Genomic DNA, 11,212 nt, shown 5'->3' on the forward strand with positions numbered 1-11,212 from the left:
ATGAATGTGTAAACTTTCTTAAAACATTATGAGTTTTTTGTGTGTTTCTTATAGCTCATCAGCTATTGATAGTGTTAGTGTATTTTATGTGTGGCCCAAGTTGAAGAAAATTCTCCATCTTCTAATATAGCCCAGGGAAGCCAAAAGATTGGACATCCCTGCTTTAGACCAAGAAAAAAGACACACCACATTCACAAAGCCTAAGAAGACTACCAGCCATGCGAGATGCATGAGACTGGTAATTTCCAATCTTTCTTGAAACAGTGGAATCCCCTGGTGATATCTGAGGGTGCACTTACTTCTTGGAGGAGGTTGAGGGTTTCTAAGGATAATTCTTTGTGACTGAAATATTGTAAATGTCATTGACCCTTCTCATTATTTCAACTGTTATTATTCCAGGTCATCAATTTTCTGCCTGGCCATCTTCATCCTGGGCCTGACTTTTTTTGAATTCCTTGGATGCTTAACATTGTTGTTGTGTTCCTGGGAATTATTAAATTTGCCATTTTCTTCTGGAATACTAGCCTTGGTGTGAGTATACTGACTTCCTGTAGAGGTATACTTGTAATCATAAATAAGAAGAAATCATTTTAAACAATTCATGGTTCTGGACTTCATTATGAATATTGGGTTTTACCAAAAAAATCAGAAAAAAATAATTTATTAGCAGAAGAATTATAAAAATAGCTGCCATTTACATTATGAAAATTAAATAGATTTGCATTTGTTTAGTAGGATGCCAACAGAGCTTTTGGTCAAAAGTATTTTTTTTTTTTTTACCTTTGTTCTCTTTATCCATGAGGGCAAAGATCATGTAAAACAATTTTGAGCATATAGTAGTTGCTTAACTAATAGGCATTGGATGAGTTATTAATTTGTGATAATAGTTCTTTCCCCTTAAATCCGATTGTTTGTTATTATGTTAATTCTGAGTCCAGAAACACAAATTTTTTAAGTGTTGATTTCTTGGATTTTTTAAAGTGCTATTGCGCTTATTTTAAAGGCTAGTAAAACTGATCTTCTAAACAATTGCTATTCTCCTAGTAAATGTTCCTTCAATGGTAATGGAAGCCATGTGCAGACAAGACACCCTGCAGCCCTTCAATAAGAGCTGGCAGGCTGGCTGGATGAGAGACTGGCCAAGGGGGCAGCTAGGAGGCTGGTCCAGAGGAAGTCTGAGAGGCTGGCACTCAGACCTCTCAGAGAGACTGGCTGAGAGGCTGTCTGGATTAAGAGCCAGACAAGAGGCTGCCTGAGAGGCTGTATGAGAGGCTGGCTGCCTCAGAGGTTGACTGGTTGAAAGGCTGGCTTAGAGGCAGGCTGAGAGGATGGCTGGATTAGAGGCTTGCTGAGATGCTGACTGGTAAGTTGGCTGGCTGAGAGGCTGGACAAGGGGGTGGCTGAAAGGCTTGCCAAGAGGCCGGCTGGCAATTTGGTAAAGAGGCTGGCTGAGAGGCTGGTCCAGAGGATGGCAGCATGGGAGGCTGACCAAAAGGCAGGCCAGGAAGCTGATTGGGAGGCTGTTTGAGAGACTGGCTGGGGAGGCTTGGAGAAAAGCTGGCTGAGAAGATGGCAGGCTGATAATCTCACTGACCGAGAGGCTGGCTTAGAGGCTTGCTGAGAGGGTGACTGGCTGAGAGGCTTATTGATAGGTTGGCGGGAAGGCTGGCTGGCTGAGAGGCCAGTCAAGGGGGTCTTGGAAGCTGGCCAAGAAGCCAGCTGCCTGGATGGCCAAGAGGACATCTGAGAGGCTGGCCGAGAGGCTGACTGGGAGGCTGTTTGAGAAGCTTGCTGCCTGAGAGGCCGGCTCAGAAGCTGCCTGGTTGAGAGGCTGGCTTAGAGGCTTGCTAAGAGGCTAGCTGGCTGAGAGGCTTGCTCAGACGCTGGCTGGCAGGTTGGCTGGCTGAGGGGCCACCCAAGGGTGTGGCTGGGAGGCTTGCTGAGAGACCAGGTGTCTCTCTGGTTGAGAGGCCAACTGGGAGGCTAGTCGAGAAGCCAGCTGGAAGGCTGGCTGAGAGGCTAGCCGGGAGGCTCCTTGAGAGGCTAGCAGTCTTGCTGACTGAGAAGCTGGCTGATGGGCTGGTCCAGAGGATGGCTGCATCAGAGGCTTCCAAAGAGGCAGGCTGGGAAGATGGCCTAGAGGGCTGTATGGGAGGCTGTGTGACAGGCTGGCTGGCTGAATGGGCTAGCGACTGGCTGAGAGAATGGCTGGCTGAGAATCTGCCTGGCTGAGAGAGGCTGGCTGCCTGAGAGGCTTGTTCAGAGGCTGCCTGGCTGAGAGGCTGGCTTAGAGATTGACTGAGAGGCTGGCTGAGAGGCTGGATGGGAGGCTGTTTGGGAGGCTGTTTGAGAGGCTGGGTGAGAAGATGACTGTTTCAAAGGCTGTCTGACTGACTGGCTGAGCTAATTAGAGGCTTACTGAGAGGCTGGCTGGCTGAGAGGCTGGCTGTGAGGTTGTTTGAGAGGCTGGGTGAGAAGATGACTGTTTCAAAGCCCATCTGACTGACTGGCTGAGTTAGAGTCTTACTGAGAGGCTGGCTGGCTGAGAGGCTTGCTGAGAGGCAGGATGGCAGACAGCCTGGCTGAGAGCTGGCTGCCTAAAAGGTCGGCTGAGAGGCTGCCTGAGAAGCTTGCTTGCTAAGAGGCCAGCTGGCAGGTTGGCTGGTTGAGAGGCTGGCAAAAAGGGCAGCTGTGAGTCTGGCCAAGAGGCTGGCAGTCTGGCTGCCAGTCTGGCTGGCTGAGAGGTTGACTGGAGGGCTAAATGAAAGACTGGCTGCATGGCCAAATGGCTGGCTGGGAGGCAGGCAGAGTGGCAAGTGAGTGAATGGCTTGCTGAGAGCCTGGCTGTGAGGTTGCCAGGCTGAGAGGCTTGCTGAGAGTATGGCTGGCTTAGAACCTGGGAGAAAGTCTGGATGGGAGGGTGGCTGGCTGGGGAACGGGCCAAGGGGCCACCTGGGAGGCTGGGCAACGAGAGGCCAGATGGGAGGGTAGCAGAGAGGCTGGATGAAGGGTGGCTGCCTGAGAGGCTTTCTCGCTGAGAGTCTGGCTGACTAGCTGTATTAAAGGTTGGCTGTGTGGTTTCCTGGGGGTCTGGTAGAGGGGCTGGTTGTGAGGCTGCATGACAGGCCTTCTGGCTGATAGGCTGGCAGGCTGGCGGTCTGGCCAAGAGACTTGCTGGGTGGCTTGCCGAGTGGATGGCTAAGAGGCTGGTTGAAAGGCTGGCTGCTTTGCCAGCGTAGAGGTAGGCTGAAAGGCTGGTCCAGAGGAGGCTGGCTGTGAGGCTGTTTGAGAGACTGGCTGGGGAGGCCAGCAGAGAGGTGGCTGGTTGGCTGGCTGAGAATCTGCCTGGCTGACAGGCTGGGTTAGAATCTTGTTGAGAGGCTGGCTGGCTGAGAGGCTTGCTGAGAGGTTGGCTGGTTGGTTGGCTGGCTGAGAGATCGGCCAATGCCAGGCTGGGATGCTGGCCTAGAGGACGCCTGGGAGGTTGGCCGACAGTCCAGCTGGGAGGCTTGCTGAGAGGCTGGTTGGAAAGTCGGCTGAGAGGCTGCCTGGAAGCCTGGGCGAGAGGACAGATCGGGGGCTGGCTCTGAATCTGCATGGCTGAGAGACTGGCTTAGAAGCTTTATGAAAAGCTGGCTTAGAGGCTGGCTGTCTGAGAGGCTGACTCTTGAGACCTCCTTGCTGAGAGACTGGCTTAGCGGCTTGCTGAGGGGCTTGCTAGCTGAGAGGCTTTTCGAGGGCGTGACTAGCAGGCTAACTGGCTGAGGCAAGTCAAGGGGGCGACTTGGAGGATGGTCAAAGGGCCAGCTAGCTCACTGGTCAAGAGGCTCGCTGGGAGGCTGGCTGATAGGCTGGCTCCCTTGATGGTTGGGAGGCTGGTTGAGAGGCTGGCTCCCTTGATGGTTGGGAGGCTGGCTGATAGGCTGGCTCCCTTGATGGTTGGGAGGCTGGTTGAGAGGCTGGCTCCCTTGATGGTTGGGAGGCTGGCTGATAGGCTGGCTCCCTTGATGGTTGGGAGGCTGGTTGAGAGGCTGGCTCCCTTGATGGTTGGGAGGCTGGTTGAGAGGCTGGCTCCCTTGATGGCTGGGAGGCTGGCTGATAGGCTGGCTCCCTTGATGGTTGGGAGGCTGGCTGAGAGGCTGGCTCCCTTGATGGTTGGGAGGCTGGTTGAGAGGCTGGCTCCCTTGATGGCTGGGAGGCTGGTTGAGAGGCTGGCTCCCTTGATGGTTGGGAGGCTGGTTGAGAGGCTGGCTCCCTTGATGGTTGGGAGGCTGGTTGAGAGGCTGGCTCCCTTGATGGTTGGGAGGCTGGTTGAGAGGCTGGCTCCCTTGATGGTTGGGAGGCTGGCTGATAGGCTGGCTCCCTTGATGGTTGGGAGGCTGGCTGATAGGCTGGCTCCCTTGATGGTTAGGAGGCTGGTTGAGAGGCTGGCTCCCTTGATGGTTGGGAGGCTGGTTGAGAGGCTGGCTCCCTTGATGGTTGGGAGGCTGGTTGAGAGGCTGGCTCCCTTGATGGTTGGGAGGCTGGCTGATAGGCTGGCTCCCTTGATGGTTGGGAGGCTGGTTGAGAGGCTGGCTCCCTTGATGGTTGGGAGGCTGGTTGAGAGGCTGGCTCCCTTGATGGTTGGGAGGCTGGCTGATAGGCTGGCTCCCTTGATGGTTGGGAGGCTGGTTGAGAGGCTGGCTCCCTTGATGGTTGGGAGGCTGGTTGAGAGGCTGGCTCCCTTGATGGCTGGGAGGCTGGCTGATAGGCTGGCTCCCTTGATGGTTGGGAGGCTGGCTGAGAGGCTGGCTCCCTTGATGGCTGGGAGGCTGGTTGAGAGGCTGGCTCCCTTGATGGTTGGGAGGCTGGTTGAGAGGCTGGCTCCCTTGATGGTTGGGAGGCTGGCTGATAGGCTGGTCCAGAGGATGGCTGCGTGGGAGACTGGAGAAAAGGCAGGCTGGGGGGCTGGACGTCAGGCTGTTTAGAGGCTGTTTTAGAGGCTGTCTGGGGAGTCTGGCCAAGTGCAGGCTGTGTAGTTAGCTGAGAGGGTGGAGGTGAGAATGGCTGACTGAGCATCTGCCTGGCTGAGAGGCTGGGTTAGAGGCTTGCTGAGATGCTGGCTGGCTGAGAGGCTTGTTGGGAGGTTGAGAGGTTGGCTGCCTGAGAGGCTAGCTCAGAGACCACGTTGTTGAGAGGCCAGCTTAGTGGCTTGCTGAGAGGCTGGCTTGCTGAGAGACTTGCCAAGAGGCTGGGAAGCAGGCTAGCTGGCTGAGACGCTGGTCAATGGGGTGTCTTGGAGGCTGGCCGAGAGGATGGCTGAGAGGATGGCTGGCTGTGTTTCTGCCTGGCTGAGAGGCTGGCTTAGAGGTTTGCTGAGAGGTTGACTGGCTGAGAGGCTTTCCGAGAGCCTGGTGGTATGTTACAGAGGATGGCTGCTTGACAGGCTGGCTCATAGGCTGCCTGGTGGAGAGGCTCGCTTAAAGGCCAGCTGAGAGGCAGGTTGAGAGGTTTACTTGCTTAGAAGCTGGCTGGCAGGCTGGCTGGCTAGCTGAGAGTTTGCTTGGTTGGCTATCTTAAAGGCTGGCCAAGCAGCTTATTGTGAGGCTGGATGGCACGCTCTCTGGCTGAGAGGCGGTCTGTCTGACTGAGTGTCTAACTTAGTGTCTGGCTGAGAGGCTGCCTGGTTGAGAGGCTGGCTTAGAGGCTTGCTGAGAAGCTGGCTGTATTAAAGGCTTGCCTGGAGCATGGTTGTCAGGCTGGCTGGCTGTCAGGCTGAGCAAGGGTTTATCTGGAAGGCTGGTCAAGATGCAGTCTGGGTGGCTGCCTGGCTGAGAGGCTGGTTGCCTGGGAAGCTGGCTGAGAGGCTGCCTGCCTGCAAGTCTGGCTTAGAGGGTACTGAGAGGCTGGCTGGATTAGAGGCTTGCCTGGCCAGCTAGTAGGTGGGCTGGCTGAGAGGCTAGCTGCTTGAGAGGGCAGTTGAGAGGCTGGCTGAGAGGCTGGCGGGGAGGCTGTTTGAGAGGCTGGCTGCCTGAGAGACTGGCTCAGAGGCTGCCTGGTTGAGAGGCTGGCTTAGAGGCTTCCTGAGAGCCTGGCTGGTTGAGAAGCTTGCTAAGAGACTGGCTGGCAGGTTGGCTGGCTGAGAGATCTGCCAAGGGGGTGGCCTGGAATCTTGCCCAGAGGTGGGCTGGCTCCCTGGTTTAGAGGTTACCTCGAAGGCTCACCAACAGACTGCCTGGGAGGCTGGCAGAGAGACCCACAGGCTAGCTGTCTTAAAGGCCAGCTGGGAGGCTGGCCGAATGGCTGGGTGAGAGTCTGACCTAGAAGAGGGCTGGGAGGCTGGGCTGGCTGAGCTGCTGGCTGGCCAAGAGGCTGGATTAGAGGCTGAGTGGCTGGCTGGCTCAGACACCTCAGAGCCCTGGTCCATGGGTTTTCTTAACTATCAACCGCCTCTGGACAGGTAGGGCTCTAAGAAGCTACAAATGAGCTCTAAATCAGGGGTTCCCAGTACGCATCAGAAAAAAGATCACTCATCCTGTAAACAGAGACTAAAATTTAAAATAGAAACAGCCATGGATTGGAAGAATATCAATAAACCCTGAAAAGAAACAGCACTGCTCCTCTTCTTCAAATCGTATGGACATTTAAAGTTCTGTACATTTATAGCTACTTTAACTTTCATATCTGTCCAGGTACTATCAAAATGTAAGAACAGAAATGGACATAAAATGACTAGAAGTACTGAGAAAAGGTAAGAGTGTCAGAAATTAACTGAAAAGTTTTAGGGTTACACCTAGAATGTTAGAAGAGTAAGATTACATGGAAATTTAATTTACTAATGGAGTTATATTATATGGTCCACAATAAACAATTAAACAAAAAAATGAAGCTCCAAAAAATGTAAATAAATGCTTCTTTTCTTAAAGCAGACCTCATGGTGCAATATTGATCTATGAAGACATAGCCAGAAAACGTCTGCTCTCATCAGCACATATAGCTCCCATTCTAAAATGTTATTGGTATTACTCTTCTCAAATGAAGGAAAAATAAAGCCTTGATGCTGACTGAAGGTGGAAGGGGAGCTGGTCCCTTTGCTTTCTAGGCTCCTCTTCTCAGTTAAAAGTAACCAAGATGTCAGAGTGGGGCAACGTCCACAGTCAGTGGAGGATCCTGAGCTCTGCCATTCTCAGGGGACCATCGAAAAGACATTCAGCTAGGGCATCTGAGAAAAATAGGGTCCTGCCACCAAGCGAGACACATGTTCTCTGTAGTAAGTGCTTAGAATTGCTTCCAGGAAATATAATTGTTACCCCACCTGAGGTCTCAACCCCAAAAGGAGAAGCAGGGTGTGTGGATTGTGCAGCAGAAGTGACTACCTTCACAGTGAGCTCCTACCTCTCCAGAAAGTGCTCTCTAGGCCCAGTTGTCCCTGGGCTGGCTCCTGACTCTTGTGTATCTCCATGACTCTCTGCTTTTCCATCATTTCCCATCTGGAAGACAGAGAAAGAATTCACTTGAAGAAGAATTAAAACACCAAGTTCTTTACTAGACACTCAAAGCTTCATCTTAAAACAAAAACATCCTTAAAAATGTCTATCACAATTACCTACCTGTGCTGCTTGTAGGCAGCCTTCCTCTCTGCCATCTCCCTCTACAAGGCTTTTGCACAGAGCTGTGGGGAGAAAAATACATCCACGTGCTGACCTGGCAGACTATGCCCAAAAGCAAGGGGGGAAAAACTGTCCAGTTGTCGAGGGCCTTTCTTATAGAAGGGACAATGTGAAAAAAACCAACACATGAGAAATTGTATGTTGAGAGAGTCTAACGGCCATGGCATCATCCACATCAGCACCGAAGGAGCCTACAACTGTGGGGAGGAAGCTCCTTACCTTGCGTCTGTAGTAGCTTTCTACTCACCCCCAAAGCTCTTGGGTGTCTTGAATTATTTTCCAATGGTTTAGAATCACTTTCATCAAATAAGCACCATTTCAGTATGATTTTAAATAATCTGCCATGTTTCTGTTATCCTCACAACTGCACCCTTATACTATCTATACACAGAAGATGTATTTCACATGGTTTTCAAAGTACAGTATGATCAAAACTGTTGCTATAATGATTCTTCCTCTTTTACTTAATGCCTGCTGGGTTCTGAGTTCACATTGTCCTTACCCATTCTCATTCATCCTTCATTGGGCATCTTTGATTATAAAGCTCTAGTCTCCTTGTATTAATATCCTTGCCATATTTCACAGAGTAGAAACGGCTGGGCACAGTCCATTTGAAAAAATGTGGTTGATCCTACAACACGCTTTTCTAAGAATGACGGCAACGGATACCACCCCTACAATGGCAGAAATGAACTGAGTTTCTACACAGTCTGACCCCGTTGGGGTCAGATGTTTTGCTACTTCACATGTCTTGGTCACTGATAAATCTTAAGGTATTTTGTTTTCTCTTGGGTGAATTCTCTCTTTCTCTAAATATGTCTTCTGACCATTTGTTTGTATTTCTGTGTTAACTGGGTCTAAACATTGTACAAAAGTTAAAAACAAAATACTCCAATGGAAGTTCCCCATGTGGCTGGTGTTCAGTTTCTGAACTCACTTGTAGGTGTGAATTTTTTCCATAACCAATTTCCCTTTTTCCTCCACCTCTGACAGCTGCCTCTCTTTTTCTGCTCACTCGCATTCTTTCATTCTCAGCTTCCTGAGATGAAAACGGAGAGAAATGCACACACGTGATCCACTTGCCCGTGTGGGATTCTTTCTGCCATTCTGGCATCAGAAGGCCATGATTCAAAGGTTCCCCACTGCCTTCCCATACATGAAACAACTGATATTCAACACTGGGGAGGAAGAATTGACACCTCCCATTGACAGACAGAAAGAATTTAAAAAAAAACAACACTCTGGCCTGTTAGCAAGTCACCTGTAATTTCCAGCTCGTCTTTGTGGCTCCATAGTCCTATTCTTAAGTAAATAAGGACCATTAGAAGCTTCTATCAGATGTGCTATGTGTACTTCTGGGGTCAGTCTTGTGCTTGACACACTGAAAGCTCATTTTAGTTCACTGTGGAAAATCAGATCTCACCAACTCATCACAACTAACTCCATCAAGATGGAGCAGGGGATCACTCTTCATCTGACTCCTCCCATAGGAAGACCTGATTCTCATTTACAGGCTGATGCCAGAACCCAGACAATTAGCCTTTGAGAGATCCTTCCAGGACATGATGTCCTTAACCCTGCAGTTCACTACAGCATGTTTCCATGACTCAGGACTGGAACTCTTGTCATTGACCTGAAGGCAAGAAACTGTTCTTCTCCTTTCCAGGGCAAACTCATTTCCATACTATGGGGACTCCAACAGACAGCATAACTTCCTGGCTATGCTTGTTGGACCTCCAAGCTCTCTGCTGCAGATCTGTGGATCCGTCATTTACATTTCATGACTTTGAGATAGACTTGGGAAAAGACATCTAGGAAATAACTGAAAAATGACGTGAGAATACCTCACACCTGAACTGTACACTTCAACATTGTTAAGACGGCAATGGTCATGTTATAAATGTTTTATTATGAATATTTTACCACAGGTTAAAATGTTTAACAATTTGAAAAGGAAGTAATTATCTTCAGTTCTCTAAGTTCTAAAATTTGTAACATTTCACCCCCTGCTCCTTCCCGATCCGGAGCAGAGCATCTTATTCTTTCCCTGCTCTACTCAGGATTCACTTTCCCTTATGTAACAAAAACATTGCAAATATTTTTTAAAATAATTACAAAACTTTACCTAGAAATCTGTAATTCAAATTAAAATGGAGATTAAAAATACAAACTCACAATGGTCAGGAAGCCAAGATCTTTTTTTAAATATTTATAAATTTGCATTACACTATTTGTAATATGTCCAAAAATACGTCCACACTGTATGGAAGAATGGGAAAAATATAAGAAAAAAAGGCTTACGGTTATAGATGAAAATATTACATAAAGACATGTTTATATATACACAAAACAGAGAGAGGACAGCTGCTGTAATAATAATACCTGGGTTATATTTCAACAAAATAAACACAAATTGTTGTTTAGCCCAAGTTTATAAAAACATTAACTTTTGAAAATTAATATTCACTTTGCTGCTGAAACAGCTGCACTTCATGTCAGATTTTCAAAGTCCATAAAGATTTGCATAACATAGTCTTCCTGGAATTATAATTCAAACCGAGAGAATTGAAGTTAGTTAAAAACACAATACCAAGACACCAATAACAAGAGTTCCCCTTCATATTTTAGAGCATTGCTCATAAAGAAAGCAATCAGTAGCAACCTTGGAAATCCATATGGAAAGCAATAAAAACTTTCTGGGATGTATAGCCACTGCCACAAAAGGCACACATATTATTTTACAAACACTAGATTTATGAGTACTGGGGGAGAAAATGAATATGAAATGTAATTCAGACCAACTGACATACCAAGACTCACTTTTGTGCAAACAAAACGTCTCTAAAAAGCAGCCTCTGAGCTCTGCAGCACTTTCATCTTCACCCTCACAGTGGAGGTGAGTGCGGCCTGGGCTCCTGGGAAGGACACACTGTTTCTGAGTAGCCTCTGTCTGAAAGGGACCAGGAGCTCTGGGCACAATGGTTAAAGATGTGGATCAAATGCACGAGAAGGACAAAGGCCATCTTTTCATTGACCAGGAAAACATCCCCCATCTTGGGCACTCTTGTCATATCTGACAACTATCTGGATGCAGCTTATCAGTAGTGGGCTCCTACCTAGATTAGGTCCAAAGGGGCAAGGAAAGCTTAGGTTCTGACAGTCGACGGCCATGAGCAAGGGTGAAGGTGGAAAATGCAATGAGGAAAACTTATCCAAATCTTCAAAGGTGAGGTAGGGAAAGAGAGTTTAACTGATCTATGAAAATGCAGCCAGGTAAGGAGAAAAAAATTCCAACAAAGATTATCAAGACATTTCCTTCTTCATAACCTCAAAAGAAACAACAAATTCTTCTTTGGTTGGAGGTACTCATGCGAGGTGATTCTGCCTTGATGCAGTGGTTGCTCCCCATCACTAGACTTTTCCAGATCCCTCTCTAAGAATCTGGTACATGCCGGTCAGAACAAATACTCTCATCTCTATAAGGTGCCCTCTCCTGAGGGTAGTGGTGAGGCTTATAATGCGAGGGTGGAAACTTTCAAAGTAAAAACCTGTCATTTCTTTAT

This window comes from Gorilla gorilla, chromosome 18 (assembly GCF_029281585.2).
Source record: "Gorilla gorilla gorilla isolate KB3781 chromosome 18, NHGRI_mGorGor1-v2.1_pri, whole genome shotgun sequence".
Taxonomy (NCBI): domain Eukaryota; kingdom Metazoa; phylum Chordata; class Mammalia; order Primates; family Hominidae; genus Gorilla; species Gorilla gorilla.